The following is a 25,237-nucleotide window of genomic DNA, read 5'->3' as shown; positions in this document are numbered from 1 at the left end:
CCCTGATACCAATTGACTCCAGTTTCGCTGGGGCTTCTTGATGTCACACTCGGTCAAATGCAGCCTTGATGTCAAAGGCTGTCACAGTCACCTTACCTCTGGAATTCAGCTCTTTTGTCCATGTTGGAACCAAGTCTGTAATAAGGTCAGGAGCTGAGTGACTCTGACGAAACCCAAACTACGCATCACTAAGCAGATTTGCTGAGAAGGTGCTGCTTGATAGCTCCGTTGATGACCTCTTCCATCACTTGACTGATGACAGAGAGTAGACTGATTGAGTGGTAATTGGTTGGATTTGTCCTGCTTTTTGTGTATAGGACATACCTGAGCAATTTTCCACATTGTTGGACAGATGCCAGTGTTGTAACTGTATTGAAAGAGCTTGGCTGGGGGAGCAGCAAGCTCAGGAGCACAAGTCTTCAGTACTATTGCTGGAATGTTATCAGGGCCCATTGCCTCTGCAGTATCCAATGCCTCCAACTTCACAAAGTTCAACAAACAATTCTGAACCAAGAAAATCAGAAATCAGATTTTAAACACCTTAATCAGTAAACAAGCCTTCCCTGACTCCAATACGGAAATTTTTTGCAGGCAGGAACATTGAAATTTCCTGTAAACATTTTCATGCTGGACATTATTTACAAAGTTCAACAAACAAATTTTGAACTGCCAGTTTTAACACCTTAACCAGTAAGCAAGCTTCCTGACTGCATTATGTATAACCTGCCTAGATATGCTGAATGGAAATTTTCAAAGAAGGATTGAACAATTAACGCACAAAGTCGACTTAGCCACAAAATTGCATGGGCTTTGGTCAGGTGCAAAGTAAACATAAGAACTAGGAGCAGGAACAGGCAATTCAGCCCCTTGAGCCTGCTCTGCCAATTAATACAATCACATCTCACCTTAACTCCACTTCCCTGCCCATTCTCCATAATCCTTCAATCTATTACTAATTAAAAATCTGTCTATCTCTTCAAGTTTATGTCCTGGCATTCACCATACTCTAGGTAGTGAATGCCACAGAGTCATGACTCTTTGCGAGAAGTAGTTTCTCCTCATCTCTGTTTCAAAGCTACTACCTCTTATCCTAAAACTATGACCTCTTTTGTTCTAGGTTTCCCCATAAAGGGAAGCATTGTCTACTTTTTCAATGCATTTTATCATCTTGTATACCTCAATTAGATCTTCTTGCATTCTTCTATACTCTAGAGAGTATAGACCTAAACTTCTCAATCTCTCTTCATAAGACAAACCAATCATCTCTTGAATAAATCTAGTCAACCTTCTCTGAACTGCCTCTAATGCCACTACACCCTTTCTCAAATAAGGGGATCAAAACTGTACATAGTACTCCAGGTGCAGTGCTCTGGCGATTCCAATATTTATTGTTAAAAACTTCTTTTCTCTGTCCCCTTCTTTACTATATGAGTACAAAGAGGAAATCACAAACCCACCTCCTTGCATTTCGAATGTCTGCATTAAACTAACCCTTTGAGTTAACAAAAGAACAAAGAACAACCCAGCATGGGAAACAGGCCCTTCGGCCCAACGAGCCCACGCCGCTGCATCCTCCTACACCTACCCTGCCCTGTGTGTATGTGAGTGGAACCCCTAATTTAGCCAGATTCAGGGGAGAATAGTGTCAATTTGGTATACCAATCAGCCTAAGAGCACATCTTTGGGGTGTGGGAGGAAACCGGAGCGCCCGGAGGAAACCCAAGCAACCACAGGGAGAATGCGCAAACTCCCACAGACACAGGCCCAAATCCATGTATCTGCACAGCTAGCAGTGATAGTCACTGAGCTGTTGCGGCGCCCGTCTACTGGTCCAGGATTAAGCACACACACCGACACAAAGTACTAGGCCACTCCCGGAACCTCCAAGAGCAGCCCACGCACGACCCACCGTGTTCCTCCTACTTCAGTTTGTTTGTGAGTTATCAGTAAAAATTGGATCACAGGAAAAAACTGAGGGATGGGAAATACTCCAGTTATTAATGAGAGAGAATTCAATGCACCTTTCAGATGTGTTGGAAAGAAGAAAATGCTGTGCTGCCGTGTGCACACACTGCTTTCAATGTTCTGCTTTTCCTATATGCATTGCTACACTACCAAAATGCTAAAAGTGTGGATATTAGTTGGTTTACGATGTTTGCAACAATCTGGATCTTTGCTCAATTTGATTCGGAAAGACAGCCAATTGGAAAAACATTAACATCAACCCAATAAAAGAGCATCATATAAGAAGAGGATTGCAATGGTGACTTCATAAAGAAAAATATATGGGTAAAGATCATCACATGAAGGAAAGTGATGAAAGATCAAAACTGAGCTGATGAAATTGTGTGGAGGCAAATCCAAATGAAAAGTCAGCCTGGGAAAGAGAAATGTGCAATGGCAGACTTGCAATGCCTGCATTGCCCAGTTATTTCAACTGAAATATCCTATCAAATATGTATCTCATTGCATTTTGTGAAGCTGGTGATACAGCACTATTCTCCAAGATCAGGTACCCAATTCAAATTGGCCCTGGCTAACCATTTGACAATATAACACGTTAGATATTAATAGCCCTGTCAACTCAAGACCAAGAGTGGTGCTTTGAACAAATTCTACAACTGGAAATATTACAAATGGTAAATCAGTTAACGGTAAGGATAGAGTGATCTCAACCAAATAAAAAAGAACACCTATTCACAGCTTAAAAGTAAAATTAGCTTTTATTACAGGCAATTATTTGTTGTATGGATCTTAGTCTGACCTTGTCAATATCCTGTCACTTAGAATTCAATTTGTTTTGACTTCACTGGGAATGATTACATTACTAAAGAGATCTTCAGAGCATTATCATTATCCTGCAGCATTGAGAATATCAGGAACAGGGTAAGCCATTAAGCTCCTTGCAGCTGCTCTACCATTCATCTTCATCATAGTTGATCTAATCCTGAAATCCATTTCCCCGCCTTTGGCGGGCAATAATCTAATCAAAACTGTCAGCTTACCACCTAGTAACTATGGGCTGGATTCTCCGACCTCAACTACAGCTGGGATTCTTCAGTCACGTTACAATGAATGGAAATTTAGCTGAGCACTAAATTCTCCATTCTCGCTGGCAGCAGTGGTGGGGCATGGATGGCCAGAGGATTCTGGCCCGTGTTTCTGAATTGTTCAGTACCAATTTTGTCGTGCATTAGATGAAACATTGTAATCAACAATTTTATGCTGGATTTTTCATTTTACTGTGTGTAACAATTTGAGAATTACATTAGCTTTGAAAAATAAAAGATTTGAAGGGTTGTATTTCTGCAGTTGCGTGTCTGTTTTCACAGTTATAAAAATGCAGGAAAAGCTAAAGGAAACTATTTTCAGTACAAATTGAATACCGTTATGGATTCTCTTTTATTGTAACCATACTATCCATTGTAAAGTGAAAGTTAATAAGAGATAACTATATCTTTTAGGTTAGTTCCTTTGTGAAACCTTTGTCACACCAGTACATATCATTTACCTAAATTTAAAATCTAATGATGTGAAAGATTGCATAACAATTTATTTAACAAAACCCAAATCAATAGTGTGTCCAATTTTATCTCCAGAGCAATTTGTTTCATTATTGTATTGCAATGTCAACTTAATTATATTTCAAATGAGGACTTATTAAACTAAACCAATACCTGTTGATTCCTAGTCTGTTCAAATGATTTAAGGAAAAAATGCAGTTTAAAGATTATGCATTCAAATTTTGTATTCTATTTGTACAACTCACCTTTGTTAAGAATTATTATTTTAAGTCAATTCTGATTTCAAAATGGGTTTAAATGAGTATGTTGTGAATCCCATCTCGCCTGTTGTCATTTTGGATTTGATCCAAATGCACTTGCCAATACTTAGGATGACCATGCCATTTCCATGGTGTTCATTGTCCTCCGTCCCTGAGCACAGCCTTTCATGATTTTGCTTTTGTGACATGAGGAGCAGGAAAGGTTTGGCACCAGAACTTAAGCTTGTGGCAAAATAAGTTGAATGCATGCAAACTGTAACTCTACACCCACTGCATTCCTGCTGGTTACTCACACCTATGTCCGGGTTACTAACCTTCCATTCCTGGCAAATCAAAGATGATCCATGATGACCTACCCAACCTGAGATCAGTTGAGTCAACACGAGAGTGCAAAAAAAAAACTTTTCCTCCTGGTTCTTTATTACAAAGCTGTCCAGCTGATAGTGAGAGTTTAATAGAACTGTCTACAGTGCTGGTTTCACATTTACCAACCAGAGGCAGAAAAAAATAAGGACATTCTTGTTTACTTCTGCAACTTAAGGGCATTTTAGTTTTTTTTACTAGTAAAGAAGCTTTGGTATTTGAATCTTGATGAAATTCCCCAATGGGACAACAATGTTTTTTCCACTCAAAAATTTCAAGTTCATCAATTCAGAACTGATTATCTGCCATAAACCTTGAGCATGGATCTTTTTCAAAAGGATGTTTGTGATGGCTGTACATATCAGAAACACAATTGTTGCCCCTCTCTCTTTCACTTCCATGTATATTTTATTGTGCAGTGTTCTTTTGACAGTGGCAATGCCAATGTCTTGGAAATTTGCTCTTCTTAGAGAGCCATTTGTTGATGCATTAAAGACCTCATTTCATGTCCTGCATAACAAATGTGCTTAGTTTAAAAGCAAAATTAAGCCCCCCTTTCATGCCCCACAAGTTCTCTGCTTGTTTGCTGCAAAGTTATTACAGAAGAGTGGGAGAAAATGAACTGGAATCAATCCAATTTAACCAGCAGAGAAATCCTCTTATAATTCACCTCCCACTGAAAACTAGAACAACGAGTACAGCATAGGAATAGGCTCTTCAGCCTACCAAATCCATGCCGATCATGATGTCCTAACTAAACTAAAAAAAATCCTTCTGTCCTCTCTCGGACCATATCCCTCTAATCCCCCCCATTCATGTAACTGTCCAAATGCCTGTTAAATATTGCTAATGTATCTGTTTCCACCACCATCTCTGGCAGCATGTTCCAGGCACCCACCGCTCTGTGAAAAATTTCTGCCTCATGTTCCCTTTCCCTCTCTCACCTTGTAATTAATACTCCCACCCTGGGAAATAGCCTCTGACCATCCACCCTGTCTATACCCTTCATAATTTTGTAGACCTCTATCAGGTCTTCCCTCAGCCTCCCTCTTTCCACAAACCTCTAGATTGCTATCTTTAGTTTATAACAAGTTGGGTTGGGTCTGAAATTACTGTTAATTGCCTGCAAGGAATTTCTGGAGCTGGAATTTCAAACCTGGGTTGGATATATTCCTGCAAGGTTCTCTTCTCGCTTCCCCTGTACCCCGAAAGCTTCCTACCCATTCCTTCAACCTCATTCACCCCTAACTGGAAAACAAACAAGATTAATCAAGACAAAGGTGAAATCATTCATTTGGAATCTTTAAAAAGGAGTTAACATTTCTAAATGATGAAGGTCCAAATGGACTTGGGGCCCAGGCACAAAGGTCATTAAATTATTATGAGTAGATACAGAAAATAATCAAAATGGTGAATGGTGTGTTGCCCTTTCCACCAAGAGGACTAGAATAAAGTGGGTTAGAAGTCATGCATCAGCCATCTAGTTAGATCACACCTGCAGTACTGAGAGAAGGTCTGGGTACCAAACACTAGGAAGGATGTATTGGCTTTCGAAGAAGTGTAGCATAAATTTATTAGAATGATACCTGGGGCTCCAAGAGTTAAGTTCTGAGAAGAGATTTTAAAACAAAAATCTATTCAATGAAATTTCAAAGATTAAAGGTTGATTTGATTTTAGGGTTTTTTTTCAGAAATGAAAGGGAATAAACAATATATTGAGAGAAACTAGTTATAAACTAGATCCAGATCTTTCAAGTCTGAAATTAGAAAGCAACACAGTGTGTAATCAAGACAGGGGGGCACTCTCCCATCAGCTGGTGAATTGGCAAAATCCACGTATTTGGCCCACAAATATTAATTACCTCACAGCACTTGGCCAATGGCGGGCCTTCCCTGTGGTTAAGGAAACCAAGGGGGCGATTTTACCATTTTGATTCTAAGTGCTGAATCTGGGCACAATTCAGATCCGATTTGTAAACCTGTTCTCCAGCACCCGCATACACACTCAGCCAGAAAAAAAATTGCGAGTCTGAATTGCGTTGTGGGTGGGGCTTATCGCGCCTGAAACACTGTTGCTTCAATCGGATCTTTGTACTGCGCAGTGGAAACACAATTTGAAAAGCACTCCCCTCTCACGTCGCTCCCAGGCTGCAATGGCTCCACAGGCATTGCCCCATCTCCACAACATAACTGTCCCCCTTATCCACTCACCCCCCCCCCACCCAAACTGATTGTGATCCCCTGCCCCACTTCTCCCCCACCTATCGCCCACAAAGTGGCAGCAGACCTCCTCTGCCCATGTCCCTCCGCCCCCTGCTCCTCCCCCACCAGAGATCCATCTGGCCTCCCTCCCCTCACTAGAGAATGATCTGACCTTTACCCACCACTCCCCCATCCCTCCACCAGAGAATGAACTGGCCCTCCCTGCCACTCCCCACCAGAGAATGATATGGCCTCTCTCCTCCTTCCTCCCTCCCCATCAGAGAATGATCTGGCCTGCCTCCCAGCCACCTCCTCCCCACTGCCCCCTCCCTCCCCCAACCACCGATCTGAATCAGAGAGCTGTTGGAAGCGCTGAACTTACCTCTTCAGAAGCTGGAGCACCCGAAACAGACCTTTGCCGAGCATGTCTGTTTCATGCCAAATCTGGACGGGCGATGGTAAAGAGGGAAGTGCTGGTATGATTGGGTGTCCATCTTATTAAGTCAATTTAAATGCATGCAAATTAATTACAGTGACCACAAGTCTGTCCACTTTAGGATAAAAATGGAAAAGGATGACTGCTGTCCGAAGGGGAGGGTGCTGAACTGGGGGAAGGCGAGCTATAGCCGGATTAGGAAGGAGCTGATGGACACTGATTGGGAGAGGTTGTTAGCAGGTAAGTCCACGGTTGGCAAGTGGGAGGCTTTCAAAGGAAAACTGAAAAGGTTGCAGGAAAGACATGTGCCGGTAAAGAGGAAGGATGGGAAAGGCAGGATTAGAGAGCTGTGGATGACAGGGGATATTGAGGACTTGGTCAGGAAGAAGAGAGAGGCATATGTTAGGTCTAAGCAACTGGGAACGGAGAGAGCACTGGAGGAATATAGAGAGAGCAGGAGGGAGCTCAAAAGGGGAGTTAGAAGGGTGAAAAGGGGGCATGAAATTGCTTTGGCGGATAGGATTAAGGATAATCCAAAGGTATTTTACTATTATATTAGGAACAAAAGGGTGGTTAGAGGGAAAACCGGTCTTCTTAGGGACAAAGGAGGGGAACTGTGCATAGAATCTGAGGGAATGGAGGAGATCCTGAATGAATACTTTGCGTTGGTATTCACGAAGGAGAGGGGCTTGGTGTCTTGTAATGTCTTGGAGGGAGCTGTAGACCAGTTGAAGGAAATATCCATTACGAGAGAGGAAGTGTTAGGGGTTTTAGGCAGCATAAAAACTGATAAAGCTCTGGGGCCTGATGGCATTTATCCCAGGCTGCTTAGGGAGGCGAGAGATGAAATTGCTGGGCCTCTGACGCAAATCTTTGTCTCTTCTTTGGACACAGGTGAGGTCCTAGGGGACTGGAGGATAGCTAATGTGGTGCCGCTGTTTAAAAAGGGCAGTAGGGATAGCCCTGGTAATTATAGGCCGGTAAGTTTGACGTCAGTGGTAGGAAACTTGTTGGAAAAAATTCTTAGGGATAGGATGTATAAGCATTTGGAGCGTTGCAATCTGATTAGGGATACGCAGCATGGCTTTGTTCAGGGGAGGTCTTGCCTTACGAATCTGGTAGAATTTTTTGAGGAGGTGACAAAAACGGTTGACGAAGGACGAGCCGTTGATGTCGTCTATATGGATTTCAGTAAGGCGTTTGACAAAGTCCCTCACGGTAGGCTGGTAGAAAAGGTTAAGGCTCATGGGATACAGGGATAGGTATCTAGATGGATTGAAAACTGGCTAGGCAACAGGAGACAGAGAGTAGTAGTGGAAGGGTCCTTTTCTAGCTGGAGGTCTGTCACCAGTGGTGTGCCGCAGGGCTCAATACTGGGACCTCTTCTATTCATAATATATATAAATGACTTGGAAGAGGGCGTACATGGTGTGATCAGCAAGTTTGCAGATGACACAAAGATGGCAGGATTGGCAGATAGTGAGGAGGAGTGTCAGATGACACAGCAGGATATAGATAGGCTGGTAATATTGGGCAGATAAATGGCAGATGGAATTTAATCCTGATAAATGTGGGGTGATGCATTTTGGAAGGAATAATGTAGGGAGGAGTTACATGATAAAGGGAAGACCTATTAAGAGTATAGAAATGCAGAGGGACCTGGGAGTGCAAGTGCACAAGTCTTTGAAGGTGGCAACTCAGGTGGAGAAGGTTGCGAAGAAAGCTTACGGTATGCTAGCCTTTATAGGAAGGGGTATAGAGTATAAGAGCTGGCGTCTAATGTTACAGTTGTACAGAACATTGGTTAGACCGCACTTGGAGTACTGCGTCCAGTTCTGGTCACCTTACTACCGGAAGAACGTGGAGACCCTGGAGAGAGTGCAGAGGAGGTTTACCAGGATGCTGCCTGGTATGGAAGGACCGGGTTATGAGGAAAGATTGGGTAAACTGGGGCTCTTTTCCTTAGAAAGACGGAGATTAAGGGGGGATCTGATAGAGTGTATAAAATAATGAAGGGTATAGATAGAGTAAACAGTGGCAGGCTTTTTCCTAGATTGGAGACAAATATCACGAGGGGCCACGAGCTTAGGGTGAGGGGGGAGAAGTATAATTTGGATGCTAAAGGGAGGTTTTTCACACAGAGGGTTGTGGGTGTATGGAATGCACTACCAAGTAAGGTGGTGGAGGCAGGCATGCTGGACTTGTTTAAGGTTTACTTAGATAGGCATATGAGCAAAACAGGAATGGTTATAGGAGACGGTTTTAAATAAGGGTCAGAGCCTCAGGACATTCCTGGAAATCTAATGCTACATGTGTTGATGTTCTGTCTCTTTTACTCTGCAGGTGTGTCGGTCCACCTTGATGTCTAACAAGGGGCATGCACACGATGGATCGTGCGTGGGCTGCTCTTGGATGTTTCGAGAGTGGCCTAGTACTTTGCATCGTTTGTGTATGCTTAAAACTGGACCAGCAGATGGGCACCACAACAGCTCAGTGACTATCACTGCTAGCTGTGCAGATACATGGAGTTGGGCCAGTGTCTGTGGGAGTTTGCGCATTCTCCCTGTGGTTGCGTGGGTTTCCTCCGGGTGCTCCAGTTTCCTCCCACACCCCAAAGATGTTCTCTTCGGCTGATTGATGTAACAAGTTGTCCCTAAATTATTCTCCCCTGAATCTGGTTTCCAATGGGGGTACCATAAGCATAGACACGGGTCAAGGGAGGTGTAGGAAAAATACATTGTTAAGATGGCAGCGCGGGCTCATTGGGCCAAAGGGCCTGTTTCCTCTGTTGTGTTGTTCTTTGTTCTTTGTTTATAATTTGACCACTGAAGCTTGAAAGATCTTTCCAGATATGAAGTTGATTCATACACCGAGTGTAAAAATGAACCACAAGCGTGGGTGTGGATGGTTAGCAGCTTTGTCTGTCCTGTGTGAGCATGTCTTAAATTCCCACGCATCTTTGCAACACAGCCCATTCTGTGTTTGATCCCTTGTGCTCAGTTATAAGGTACTGGTAATTAAAATATTCACTTGTATGGTAAAAAGGACTTATATGTTGACAACAAGCAAAACTGGGGAGTTTACAAGCACAATTTCAACATTAGGGGAAGTCACTTAGGACTGAGATTGGAGAGTTTCTTTTTACTCAAAGTTGCAAATTTTTAGAATTCACTGCTCCAATCATTGAGCATATTTAGAGCAGAGAACGACAAATTCCTAACTAGCAATAATACAAAAGGATGTGCAGATAGTGTGGGGGAAAGCATTGAAGTGGATAAGCCATGACTGTAATGAATAGATAAGCAGGCTTGATGGGCTGAATGGCCTACCCAGCTCCTATGTTCCTATGTAAAAACATTTGGGGGCTGATGAAATTGGGTAATCTTATACACCAGATCTATATGCCATGATCCATGGTAACTTAAAACTGAGATTGTTATATTGAAGCAAAGATATTAAGGAATATGGGGCAAGGGTAGCTATGTGGATTTAAGTCACAGATCAGCCTTGATCCTATTGAATGAAAGAACAAGAAGTAGGCTAAAAGGCCTACTTCTGTTTTATGTCCTCTGCTGTCCATCATCTCTAACACTCAGCTAATCATTACATTCTAGGTCAATTAAAGCTGGCACCAGCTACCCTTCCTTTTATAACCAATAGATTTAGGGGATTGTGCCGAGCCCAGCCTAACCCATCCCCACTGGGGCCTATTAAAGAAAATAATCTTTAGTATGGAACCACAAGCTGCTCTGCAGTATGTGTTTGTGACACTGCATTGCTAACTGTGAATTTCCATTGGGAATTTGCCAAATCTTCCACCAGGACTTCAGTTAAAATGCTTCATGGCCTTTCTCACAATTTCTGGAGATTACAGTGGACCATTGGGAGCACTTTGTGTGAAAGTTCAACTCCATAAATTCCAATTGCTCTTACCTGTCAGCAGTGGCAATTGGCTCTACATGAGGTTTGAAAACAGTTTTCAGCAGTCTTTAAAGGCTCATTACTTTCTTTAAAGTGGCAATCAGTGGCAGATTTCCTCTCCATAGTGACTTAACTGTGCTTAAATTGTAAAGAGCATGTCTCTCACCCGATCTTCCTGACTCAGGCCAGGCGAAACTCAGGCAGCAAAACATATCCAAAGCTCCAGCAGCAATGTATAAAGAAGCAGAGCAGAGGAGGTCAGGACCCCTTTTTTTAGCACGTATTGCCATAAAGCAGGTGAGATTAAAGGTCCTATTGAAAGAGAGATGGTAAGTGAATGTGATATAGATGGTCAGATGTTGACCAGGGTGAGGGGTTCAAATATTGGTGGGGGGTGGATCCGAACTTGGGAAGGATGCTTGAGACATCAGTGGAGAGGGTTCAGACATTACGTGGATAATCAGACATTAAGGGGGATGCAGGTGGGAGTGAGGGACTGGATCTGGCCATGAGAAGCGGGCAAGGGAGAGGTGGGGAATACCATCAGATGCCAAATTTGGGGGGGTGGAGGGGTGGTGATTAGATGTCCTGAGCAGGGCTTAGTTTGGGTGTTTAGAGTGCTTTGTTTCCCTTTTAACTCTTTCAGAGTAACTATGACTGTAAAACTGGCAGAACTATTATATGTTAGCAATTTTAATTGCTTTATCAGATGGTTCCCAACACAATTGCCAAGAGTAGCTGACCAGGTAGCACAGAGGAATGACAGCAATGAGATCTCAGACAGATGCAGCCTGAGTAAGAAGAGAAGGAAGTCTGAGTAATTTCAGCTGCACACAGTCTCAAAGTTGTGGAATAGATGAATACTTAGGGTTCAGGGTTCAAGGCTTAGTTGCATGGCATCTTGAGGCACTGAGCTTGCTTCTGTGCTGGACCCTAATACCTGCCAGTGAGGATCCATTAGCCCCCAAGGCAGACATCAATATCCAGTTGACCCTGGCCATTCATAATGAGTAAGCATATTGCCCTCCTGTCAAAATCCTGAGTATAAGAGAGCCTAAGGAGGAAGAGAACATGACAGGAGGCCAAAGGTGATTCTAAGTGGGTGAGGGCATAGGCTGGGACCAGACCTGTTCTGGAGGTGGGAAGGCAGTTGAGCTATGAGTGAGCAATTGCCACCGGATAAGGTCTGGAACTAGCTGCTTCCGGGTCCAGAAGGCCAATGAGTCAGGGGAGGTAATGATGGTCCACACCATCCTGATACTCACTCTCTCTCTCTCTCACTTGGTCTCCCACAGGAATTGGACCAGTGTCAGTATGGAAACAATGAAGCTGGCCATTCCACTGGTAACTGTGCTGGAAGAGCACAGATTCCAGCAACAATGTGCAGTGGCACCAAGGGAATACCAGGGTGCAGAAGGAGACAAGGGCACTACAGGACAGGCCATAGGCCACACCAGTCATGCAGGGCAATGCACATCTGCCCTCTTGGTCAGGCTGCTGGCACAAACCAATGCTGCAACCATCTCCCAGACAGGAGTTGTCACCTTTCTGGAGAGTTTCTTGCCAGCCTGAGGGCATATTGTTATCCATCTCTCCTCACAGCATCCAACATACAGATGAGGGCCCCCTCCATGAATCGAGGAGCTGATTTCCTTGCTGCCATCCTCCGGACTTGAATGACAGCAATTGCTGTGTGGTCGTTTAAATACAGCACACCCTTCGTTAAAGTGACCCCGGGGCGGGAAAAATCAGATGCTTTGCACTCCAGCACAGTGTTTTTCAAGTGGGGGAGAAATGCTTTTCTAAGTGCCTGAAATTTGTGGTGCGAATCCTGCCCGTGGGAGGAGTCGGAATCACACCAACCTTCGTCCCAAGAAAAGCACCTTTGTCATTTTTTTCGGAAAGCTCCACACATAGTCAATGTTAGAATCCAGGAAATAGAACAGCCTATTTGCACATAGCAAGCTCCCATCAAACAGCATTGTGATAAACCTGCTTTTAACAATGCAGATTGAGTGAAAAGATGACCCCAAAAGAACAGGAGAACTCCCACTGGTTCTTGGAAAAAATAAACTAGAAGCTTGTGAAGAAGGCCAAAACTGTTAAATATACACACTGGAAAATCACAATATTGTTCATTTAAAAATGAACAGGTAAAAGTTTTGAAATGGAAGTTTCTGATGGAGGAATGGTGCACAGAGCAACATTTGTTCAAACTATTTACACAAGATAAGCACTTGGCTACATAGTACATTACATTTGGGAGTTTGCACACAGACACTGGTACTGCGCTGCGACAGTAATTAGAACATATTGCAGCAAAGTACAGACAAATTGCTTCTTATAGAATTTAAAGTAACAGCTTGCAGAATGTACATCATAATAGCACTGCACAGGCAAGGAAATTACTTCTACGCTTTTCCCAATATTAAAGAATAATCTCATAAATGCAAACACAATGAACTCTAGCATTTTGCATTGTATTGGTGCTAATTGTTTCTCATCTTTCATTTTCTTGAAAGCACTTTTTATATTTAAAAGCAGATCTTTTACAATCTAAAATTTGTGGGACAGTGGCATTTTCTTAAAGTTATTTTGATAGGCTGCTATTATGTATATGGTTCAGAACTACCTCCTTGCATATCTTAATCTGACTACTGCCCACTTAGGTGTTGGTCTTCTGCTGTTTTTTCAGATAAATAGGGCAATCCAAGAGGTCATGGAAATCAAATTCAACTTGGCCAAAAATGCAAAATGAACTATCACAGACCTGGCTCCTATTCTGTTGGACCTTTTCCTTTCCAAAAGACAATTGGGTGAATGTGAAATGTTCTGCGGACTTGCCATTGTCTATTTCACCTGACTGCCAAACTCCTCAAGCTCTCTCCTCAACGTCATTCTAACCTCTGTAAACTTGAGATTATCCAAAACTATGCTGCCCATGTCTTAACTCGCAGTAAGTTTCATTCTCTTGTCATCACATGCTCCCTGACCTATGCTGGCTCCCGGTCAAGCAGCATATTAACTTTAAAATTTTTGTTCGTGTTTTCAAATCCCTTCATATCCTTGCGCCTGCCCATCTCTGTAATCTTCCCCTCGCTGACAACTCTGCAAGATATCCGTGCTCTTCTAATTCCGCTGTCTTTCACACCCCCAGTTGTAATTGCTTACCGATGTTGACATGATCTTCAGTTGCCTGTATCCCAAACTCTGAAATTCATTCTCTTCATCTTGCTTTCCTCTTTTAAGACACTCCCTAACTCCTACGTCTTTGACCAAGTTATTGATCATCTGACTGAATACCTCCTGATATGTCTAGGTGTTATATATACTTTTATAATGCCACGGGGAGCACCTTAGGACATTTCAGTTCATTTAAAATCCTATGAAAATATAAATTGCTATTTAATATTAAAACCAACATAAAAGAACATTTATTTTTTGACAGTACCAATGATGATACTTCTGTATGGGAAAGGTTTTTTGACCAAGTTATGTGGGCAACAATATTCTGAAAGGATAGGTGGGCTTCTGATGCAATTTCACTGATCTTAAATATTATGTGGGCTTCTCTGACCCCTCCCCTGGTGGAATCTTCCAGTTGCATCAAAAGCAATTTCCTCCCTCGCATTCCCCCACCCTTCCGCCCTCCGAACCCACCCGTGCAGCAGCAGGTTCCCCTACAGCTGGATGGATGAGCTGTGCAAAATGCCTCAGATATTGAAGGGACTGGATGATCCCACTGATGGCAAAGGGTGGACTCTGCTGTGGGGGAGAGGGGCAGGGAGAGGGATTGGTGATGGGGGTTCCTTGTTATTAAGTCTGCTTCTGTCTTTTACAGATGTTACGATGTGGTGATGTTGTCAGACATACCGAATGCTTCCGGCATTTTCTGTTTTAATGTTAAAGTGCGTGGGTTCGCAGTCAGGCTGCCACAGGTTATACAAGCATGCGCTTTTCAAATTCCTGGGGTAACAAAAATGAGTGCTATCCCACTCTGCATCGCAGCACCATTCCTGCTCTGACTTCCTGCTGTTTTGGGGACTGAATCACAACAGCAGACAATAATTCTTGTGATACTTTTGTAAAGTTGGGGATGTCAATCTTTGAGAGTTATCCAGAGTTGTCCTACCTACTGTTGATACGTAGCAATTAGTTTTTAATGGTGACCATAACGTAACCATCATCAGTCTGAGATAGAAATCTGGACAGAGATCAATGTAGCAACAGACAGTATGTTCAGCATTCAACCTTGGGGAAACTTAACTTTTCTCAATAAACTAGTTGAAGCAATATCAAGAATAGTATAAATTGTACAGTCTGCTGACACTGTTCATAGTTCTTGATCTATGTAAGCTGTAGAAAAATGTAAACTTGGGTATTATGAATAAGTGTGAGCTTTACTAAATATTAAGAAGGGAATATCTTTTAAGCATTGCCAGTCCCAGTTTGATACAGGTATGTAAGAATAACCATTCTTCCTTTGTTCCTGCATCATAAGAAGGAATAACGCCTGCAGTCATGTGTTAAAAACATGCTGCCTGTAAATTGCTTTTTATACTTGAGTTCAAAAGCTAAAGTGATTGAATCACTTACTGACTTTGTTCTTAGTCCAGTAGACAACAAGAAAGGCCTTTTAATAGCACCCACGTTGTCTTTCATCTCTCAAACTGACAATAAGTAGTAGGAGTAGTGTTGAGGAGGAAGGAGAGTGCCAGTGGCAACTTAATGAAGTTGAGGGGATGAATTGGGGGAGGGGGGTGTGAATGAGAGGTGCAGATGAAAAGTGACAATACTCACTGAGAGAATTGTGAAAGCTTTCAGCACAAACTAGGTGGTGGAGCTTTGGGACAGAGAGTGCAACAGTAAGAGGAATGTCTTTGTGTCTCCTGTTTCTAAAATGAAAATGGGACAAATGTTTCCTCTGGCCTTATTCCCTCACCAGTTCCTCAAACAACTCCCCCTCCCCGCCAAAAACAAACTACAATCAGCTCTACAAATGAGCTGTTTCATTAAATGTTTTGCTCCTTGAAAAACATTTGGAGCATTTTTGTAAATATGATGTACTGAATGTGAAATCCTGTTAGTGTTCTGAATGTGATAAATCTTCCAAGTCATTTATTGTTTAGGAACAAAAGCATCCTTGCAATAACTCCCTTAGTAATTCGTTAGACGGGACAGTAGTTAGTCATTTCCCATGCTGATTTCATTCTGCGCATCAAATCCATTAGTCACAGAAACTTTATTTCAAAAATAACTTTCATTGATATAAACAAAGCAGACATAGAGTACATTACAATTGGCAATAGGGCCAATTATGTCATGCACGCAAGAGACTGATCTTGTGCTGCCCCGCTTGTTTGGCACCAGTTTACACTTGGGATTCCACAACTGTTGTAACATACACTTACATGCATCAATTTGATGTCAAGCCATAATTTGTTAGATGAATCTAACATGGTTAGCATCTACCACTATTTAGATTTACCCTTGCATCTTTAATCTGGATGATATTTTATGCAATTGGAAGTGTAAGGTAATTAGCTCACATGGAGGAAAACGGGACACTCAGGACCTGAGTGACCAAGCAATTGTTGCCAAATTAGGTTGATGGATTGTGAATAACACAAGGACTGAGGAGGAAGTATAAACTGGAATTGGTAAATGTAATGGAAAAAAAGGTCTAGTGTTGTTATAATGATATAGAGGCACAAATTATTCCTAACAAAGTTGTGGGTTCATTTATTTAGATTAGGCACACGGGAACAGTTATGTATAGGTAGAAAGCTTAAAGACCTCTGCAGCAGAACTGTATGTGTGTGCTTTGCTCGAAAGCAGAAATGAAACTAAGACTAAATTGAATTGAATTTCGCTTCTAGTTACGTCATTCTGCTATACCTTAAAGGCATGTTATAACATCCCTCTTTCATTTAAAAGTTACTTTCTTCCTTCCAAAGAAATATAATGGTAACAATGTTAATGTTTAATGACCATTACATAAGTATATAGAACTGATTAATTTATGTGTTTCTAAGACTCAAGATCTGTTGGTAATCAAGAGCTTGCAATAGCAGCCTGATCTGGAGGTTTCTTTAACTGCTCACAATAATTGCTCTGTAGGATTGTCATTCTTGGATGTTTTTCCTAGTTGCATTTGTGATCTTGATACAATAGATGCCCTTGATGCAATTGGACTGTACAGTGGTTTAGGATCTGGAATCTGAAATGGACAAATCTAATTTGTCCTCTGTTACATTTCACCACTGCACATTTTTGACTTCGTAAGATCTGGGTTCCAAATGAATCCTTGTCATCTCAGCTGATTGCCATGCACCTTCTGTGGAATCCTGGGTGTGAACTTGTTGTCCTAACTGCAAACTTGACAACTCTTTACCCTCATTTTCATTGTGCACATTAGTTATCTTCTCTTACAGAATTAAAAGTTGCTCTGCAGTTTCTGAGAGGGTAGAACAGGTATGAGTAGTTAAATTGATATGCATTGATTTGCTAAACAGCCCTGTCGGAATTGGAATAATTGCATATAGAGATAAAGCTCTCAGGTGCAACAGAGCAACGTGGAGATCTTATTTGTTCTATTTGAGAATAAGAGATTTCATCATGTGAATCATTTATTCAGTTAGGCCATTAGATCTAGAGTGATGAGAAGAGGTAATGTGATTGATATTCCACTTTTCACACCTCAAGTGGTTTACCGATAATTGTAGCCTGTTATCCATATCTTAGCTGCACCAATTAAACTGAAAATTTAGTAAAACGTTCTGAATATTTCAATATTAGGTCATGAACTGAGGTGATAGTAGTTTCTGAGGTTGATCTACGATATGAGGTCTGATTGATTCTATATATTTTCAGTAGTGTGAGGTCACAGCATGGCTGGAGACCTACAATTGCTGCACTTTTTAATCTCTATGATTTAGAATGTCCGTCGCAGCCAAGGGGATTAATTGAACTTGTACTCAGGACTATGAAACCTGCACATGGAATTAGTGAACCTTTGCACCACTGGTGATGATGTTCACACAACAGAGCCCTTGGAAGGCCCCACACCAGACCAGACCAGGTAAGGACAGCAGAGTTCCTTCCCTAAAGGACATTAGTGAACTAGGTGAGTTTTTATAACAATTGTTAGTGGTTTCATGATCATCATTAAACCTTTAATTCCAATTTTTTTATTGAATTCAAATTTCACTATCTGCCATGGTGGTATTCAAATCCAGGCCCCCAGAATATTATCTCGGGTCTTTGAATTACTAGTTCAGTGACAATACCGCTATGCCACTGCCTCCCTTCAGCTGAAAACTCAGTAAAGTAAAAATATGCAAATAGGTAACCTCTGGCCAAGAACCATACTACAATGTTTTAAAACTAAAAAAAAACTGTTGCTGGTGCAATGCTGTAATTGTTTTCTATTTGGTTCTTGTTCAAAATAATAAAAGTCTAAACATAAAAATCAATAAATGTGAAAACCAAAATATTGCAAAGTCTGAAATAAAAACAGAATATGGACAGATGATGCTGGAAAAACTTGGCAGGATCTGTAAAGAGAGAAACGGAGAGAGGCAAAGGTACATTGGAAGTGAGGGTGCCAGGAAAAGTAACAAAAGAGATTGTGCCAGTTCCCCAACATGTTCCTGTCTCTATCTCTGTAACGGCACATGAAAGAGGCCATTCAGCCCAATGTAATTGCACTGGCCAAAAAGAGAAAAAGAAAAACTAGCTACTCATTTTCATCCCACTTTTTGACACATGCAGGTTACAACACTTCATATGTAAATTCAGGTACCTTTTAAATGAGTTGAGCATTTCAGCCTCAACCTCAGGCAGTGAATTCCAGATGCCCACCACCTATTGGGTAAAAGGTTTTTTCTCATGCACACTCTGATCCTACCTACTACCTTAAATCTATGACGCTTGATAATTTACTTCTTCCTGTCTACCCTTTCTGGCCACTGTACACCAAGACATCAAGTCATCTCCTCAGACTTTCTAAGGAAAACAACCATAGAATATCCTATCTTTCCTCATAGTTGCAATTTTCAAGCCTTGACTACATTCTTGTAAATCTCCTCTGTACCGTCAGAGCAATTTTGTCCTTCCTGTAATGTGGGGACCAGAACCATACATAAAATTTCAGCCTAACCAGCATTTTATATAGTTCCACCATTCCATCCCTGCTTTTGCACTTAATACCTCATCCAATAAAGAAAAGCATTCCACCTGTTTTCTTTATCACCTTTTCTTGCTTCATTGAAGGACCTGTGGACATGTATTCCAAGTTCTCTCACTTCCTCTGTGCCTCTCAGTATCTTCCTGCTTACTGAGTAATTTCTTGTTTTGTTTGCCTTCTCCAAATGCATTACCTTACATTTCTCCAGATAGAATTCCATTTTTCCACCCATTCAACCAATTCATTTGATATCATTGTGGAGACAACAGCTATCCTCTTCACTATCAATTACATGGCCAATTTTTGTATCAGCTGCAAATTTTGAAATCATACTTTTAAATCATACTTCTGAGTCAAAGTCTCATTTCCTGGAGGTGGCTTCAGTATTGTGATGGCAGCCCACAATCAATTTGCAGCAATTGTCTGATGTGAATTTGATTTTATCAGTGTCATCTGGGAATCTGCTATGTCTGCAACTTGTCAGGTAACAGGTCACACATACAGAGCAGAAGGTCAGAACGCCTGGTCAAATAAATGAAATTGTGGGGCACGGTGGCACAATGGTCAGCACTGTTGCCCCACTGTGCCAAGCACTGAATTCAATTCCAGCCTCAGGTCACTGTCTACGTGAAGCTTGCATGTTCTCCCTGTGTCTGCGTGGGCTCCAAAGATGTGCAGGTTAGGTTGATAGGCCAGACTAAATTGTGCCTTAGTTTCAGGGGGATTCGCAGGGTAAATATGTGGGATTATGGGGAGAGGGCCTGGGTGGGATTATCAGTGCAGGCTCGATGGGCTAAATGTCCCCCTTCTGCGCTGGAGGGAATCTATGAAGATTAAAATGCCCAAGCATGAGGTCCTCTGCAGGATTGCAATTTTCTTCCAATCAATTAGAGACTGTGATAAAGAATAGTGCTAGTGGTGAAGTGGTGACCAGTGCCTCTAGTGATTCCAGTCCTCTTGCGCCTTGCACACACACACATAGCAATCTCACTCCGTATGCAGTGGAGGCTGTCAGTTGGCTTGCAGTCTCACCTGCCCTCCATCCCTAATTGGATGCTGCCCTTGGACTCTTAATTGGGTCTCTCTGTAAAATTACCCCAGAAGGTGTGTTGCTGCAGCAAGTGAGATTGAAACCCAAGAATTGTCCCAACTTTTGAAAATTTTCAATGTGCAGCAGATTCAGCATAGAGTTTGAAGTCTTTTGGAAATTAATGTCCATGATGAATAATGTAATTTTTAGAAAGTTGGGACATAACAGGGGGTACTTTCCCAGCCTGCCTGCCACAGGAATTGTAGCAGGCAGTGGATGGACCATGCAAAGGCCCATTGACTTTGAGCAGGATTTTCCAGTTTTGGGGCGAATGTGGCCAGAAAATTCCAATCCATATATTTTAATGTGCTTGGAGATGGGTACATGGGACAGACTAAAAACTGGTGTACTGTTATCTACTTGGATACGAAGTATTCATTTCTTAAAGGAATGTTGATCTATTCAGGTTTCACTGCATATGGTGTTACCAGCCATGGTCAAAATGAATGGCGGAGCAGAGCCAAGTGGCTTACTCCTGCTTCTAGTTTCTATGTTTCTGTGTGTCCAGTGACGTTCACCAATTATAGCGTTCTCAATTTTGCCACTGGGTAGGTAATATCAGTTAGACTGGTTTTCATGTGATTGGCATTTAAATTCATTTAAAATTTATACTGGTTTATCAAAACCAGAAAGCTTAGTTGTGATTATCATTTTGTCATTATCTGCAGCAACATGGATTTTATTCCCTCTGATATTCCCTGATATATTTTATATTAAAAAGGTATACAGTCAGTAATTGAAATATTTCAGGTATGGCTCTTTTTCTAAGAGCACTGCTTGGGAAAACATTATTAGACATTATCATGCTAACTCTATGAACTCTATAACTCTAGTTCAGTTTTATAGTATTGTTTTATGGTAATCCAGAATCCTGAATTAATAATCAAGTGATCCGAGTTCAAATTCAACTACGGAAACTGGGGAGTCAAATTCAGTTAACTACTTAAAACTAGCATAAAATGCTAGCATCAACCATATCATCATGTAATAACTGGATTGTTAGCTTAACACATCTGGTTCACAAATATCCTTGAGGGAAAGACATATGTCATTGTTACCCATCTGCCCTACATGTGATTCCTGATCAACACCAACATGCTTGACGCTAAACTGTGTTCTGAAATGGCAAAGTAAGGCTCTCGGTGATATCAAATACCTGCTAACATGTCTAGAATAAAACAGGGTGGACCACCCAGCATTGACCTAAGCATCTGACTTTGTAAGATTTAGGGTTTTTAGGTATAAAAGCCTGCAAATTTTTAAAAAAAGCTCAAAGTCAGAATTCTTACTTTCTAACACTAAGGTACTCAACTGTGCTTAACCTACAAGGTACTGAATAACTAGTATTTATGAATCAAGTGGGCGCTGCACCTGCGCAAAGATATTTTGGCCTTGGAGGGAGTGCAGAGGAGGTTTACTAGGCTGATAACGGAGTTGAGGGGTTTGAGCTATGAGGAGAGGCTGAATAAACTAGGCTTGTACTCGTTAGAGTTTAGAAGAATGAGGGGAGATCTCATTGAGACGTATAAGATGATGAATGGGATGGATAGGATAGAGGTGGAGAGACTCTTCCCGCTCAAAAAAGACAGTAGGACTAGGGGGCACAGCCTCAAGATAAAGGGGGGGCGGTTTAGAACGGAGCTGAGGAGGAACTTCTTCACTCAAAGGGTGGTGAATCTCTGGAATTCTCTGCCCGTTGAAGTGGTGGAGGCTGCCTCGCTAAATATTTTTAAGACGCGGGTTGATGGGTTTTTGATAAGAGAGGGGATTAAGGGTTATGGGGAGAGGGCGGGAAAGTGGAACTGAGCCACGACAGATCAGCCATGATCTTATTGAATGGCGGGGCAGGCTCGAAGGGCTAGATGGCCTACTCCTGCCCCTATTTCTTATGTTCTTATGTTCTTATATGGTGAACAAGAAGCAGGGAAGACAAGAGAGACATTTCTCATCCCTCAGGGTCCCAGGTGCTGTCAGTACAGTTGCTATCCCTCTCCTTTGGCTTTGAAGTGATGTTGAACTCATAAAGTCATAGAGGTTTACAGCATGGAACAGCATGGCCAACTTGTCCATGCTGCCCTTTTTCTAAAAACCCCTAAGCTAATCCCAATTGCCTGCATTTGGCCCATATCCCTCTATGCCCATCATACCCATGTAACTATCTAAATGCTTTTTAAAAGACAAAATTTTACCTGCCTCTGCTTGTTCCAGACACTCACCATCCTTTGTGTGAAAAAATTGCCTGTCTGGACACTTTTGTACCTCTCCCCTCTCACCTTAAACCTATGCCCTCTAGTTTTAGACTCCCCTACCTTTGGGAAGAGATATTGACTATCGAGCTGATGTGTGTCCCTCATTATTTTATAGACCTCTATAAGATCACCCCTCAGCCTCCTTCACTCCAGAGGAAAAAGTCCCAGTCTATCCAGCCACCCTCTGGCTTCTGTCAAGAAGCCAATTTTGTATCCATTTAGACACCTCACCCTGGATCCCTTGAGATTTAACCTTTGCAACAACCTGCCATGTGATACCTTGTCAAAAGCCATGTAGACAACATCAACTGCACTGCCCTCATTTACCTTCTGTGTCTCAAACTGTGTCTAGAAGAGTCATACTTCAGAAGCTATGGTATATTGTGTCAACAAAAACATTAATTCACCAAATTTCATCCCTCAGTTTTATTATTCAGCATTTCCTTTTTTGAGATAGCCAGTTAGAAGGGTGAATTTGGACCATAAGGTGCAAATCATCTTGTGTAACTATACCTTTGCTTTAAGGTTGTAAACAGAAACAGTCTATTTCTTATGTCCTTGGAAGTTTACGATCCACCATAAACAAATCAAACATTTTGATACAAAATAATCATAAAGCAAGTCACATTCTGTTGTCAACATTAAATCAATTAAAATCAACAATTGTGGTTGCTTTCTACCATAATATTGGAAAATAGATGTTTCCCTTCTGTGGTGTTGGTGTGCCTTTAGGAGAGTTTTTAAAAATTATATTCTCTGCAGTTGTAAGCAGGTAGTTTCAGTTGCTTTTACTCTATGGCACTGGCTGCCTACTAGAAGTCCTTTTATTGCTATTAAGTGAGGTTTGTTTATTTTTATTCTGGGATATTTTATGACCCTGCATTGTTAGGAGGAGGACTGTTAGGGTAGGTCATGTGTTCTGGATAGTTTTCTTTTCCTTCCTAGGGAATTCAAGGTTCATTTTCTGTTGCTGTTGCAGGTAGAGGTTAAGTTTTTGAAGGGACATCAAGCTGGAAAGAAGTCTCTCTCTCTCTCTCTCCCTGGTTTTGAAAATTCTGCTGGTTAGCTGAAAGCCAGGCTTCTTGCCTTCCTGGAATACAGACTCTGCTGTTGGTAGCTTGACCAGAGTCTCTCTCCCTGGTGTTCTGGGAAGCTGTTCTGACTTCATACTGTTCTGGGTATCCAAAGGGCTGCTAGCAGTTTCAATTGTCTAACCAAAGGATTCATTTCCAGTATCACGTGAGTCTTTGCTGTATTAAACCTGTGAAAAGGGTTATTTATGGGATTGGTTTATATCTCAAGTATATTTGTTAAGGGTTATACATTATCATGGTTGTTTTGTTTTTGTTCGTAATTGATAAAAGTTATTGCTTTTTTTCCATACATGTTTACTATATTCTTAAATAAACTTTGTTTGATAAAAGCTCTCGAGTGGGTCATTTGAATCATACCTGAAGTAAAAAATATCAGCCGGAATTTTACCACCTTACTTGCCCCAGAATCAGGACGGGCAAGGCTCGCAGAACACCATTCTACGTTGGCCTCAGGCAGAATTTTACAAACCTCGGGTGGGCGAGGCGGTACAATTCCAGCAATCACGTTCAAGGTGCCAAGTTCAAGGTGCAAAACTTACAATCCATAAAACACTTTGGGGTTTCTGACCTAAATCATAACACTTGGCACAAATCAACTAAAGCAATGCATGGTTTGTTTAAACTTAAAGAGCACGATTTTCTGCAAAAAAAAACTAAGTGCCCAATAGGTGGGAACACAAGAGTTTTTTTCCACTGTTTTTTGACTGAGCTTAGATAAATGAATTTCTGGCACTCTGTGCAGCACAAAGACTGTCAGATTTATGCCAGTGGTGATGGGAGTGCCTATTCCCAACTAAGAAGCCAGTATCAGGCTGCTGACAGGGACAGTACACATGCGCTGATCTTGACATAAGCCCCATTGCATCCCGCCCACCCCATCACTGGTCCTGACACCCTTACCGGATCACCGGCCCCGACCCACTCACTACCCCAACCCACACCATCCGATGGCCGGTCTCCTGATGGCTGAATCTGGCCTCCAAGCACCAGTCCGACCAACCAATGCAGAGTTCCTTCCCATTCCCTTCCCTCCTACCTCTTTCTCACTGCTGGTCTGGCCCCACTCCTTCACGGTCTTTGTGTTGCACAGAGTGCCAGAAATTAATTGAAGTAAGCTCACTCTAAAAACAGGTGGGAAAAACTCCTGTTTCTCCACCCATTGGACACTGAGCGTGAATTTCCAAGGAAAAAAACCATTATGTTTAAGCAAACCATTCATTGCTTTAACCCCTCGCCCCACACCCTTGGCATTGGTGGGCACTGCCAGTGTGCCAGGGTGCCAGACTGGCACTGCCAGGTGGACAGTGCCAGGCTGGCTTTACCCAAGGGGTATTCCCTGGCATCTGACTTCCCAGGGGGCCTCATTGGCCTTTGGTCCTACCAGGCATGTCATCATGCTTGTTCTTCGTTGGTGGGGACCATACGTCAAGCCCAGTGGTGTGGACCTCCACCAACGGGGAAGAAACATTAGCAACCCTGGACGATAGCAGCCCAGGCTTGCTAAATAGATGCAAATCAGTATTTGCATACTGTATTCAGCCTCATGCTTTTTCTCAGTGTGAGACTCAGTATGTGGAAAAAAATGGCCCAGGAAGATCACGACTGGCCAAATGCCATTCATGATTCTCGTTTTGGCCATCTGCTGGCACTTCCTGGCCCACTATGTACTCAAACAGTGCAGCGGACCAAGAAAATCACACCCACTGTATCATCTGAAGTTCAGACTATTTTAGCATTCCTTCAAACTGATTTAAAAACAAAACCTAACTGTATTGGGCCCATTAAGACATGTGCAACTGTTTCAGCTCAAGGAACTTAGTCATAAAACAACAAAACAAGTCAAGCTGAACCATTTAATTTCAACCGTGCTCACCGAATAAAATCCATAGATATTACGGATCGTAAAATTC

Source organism: Carcharhinus amblyrhynchos, chromosome 3 (genome assembly GCF_965287045.1).
Source record: "Carcharhinus amblyrhynchos chromosome 3, sCarAmb.v2.hapA, whole genome shotgun sequence".
In the NCBI taxonomy this organism is placed as follows: domain Eukaryota; kingdom Metazoa; phylum Chordata; class Chondrichthyes; order Carcharhiniformes; family Carcharhinidae; genus Carcharhinus; species Carcharhinus amblyrhynchos.
The sequence above is the reverse complement of the archived record's forward strand: the minus strand, read 5'-3'. Positions refer to the sequence as shown.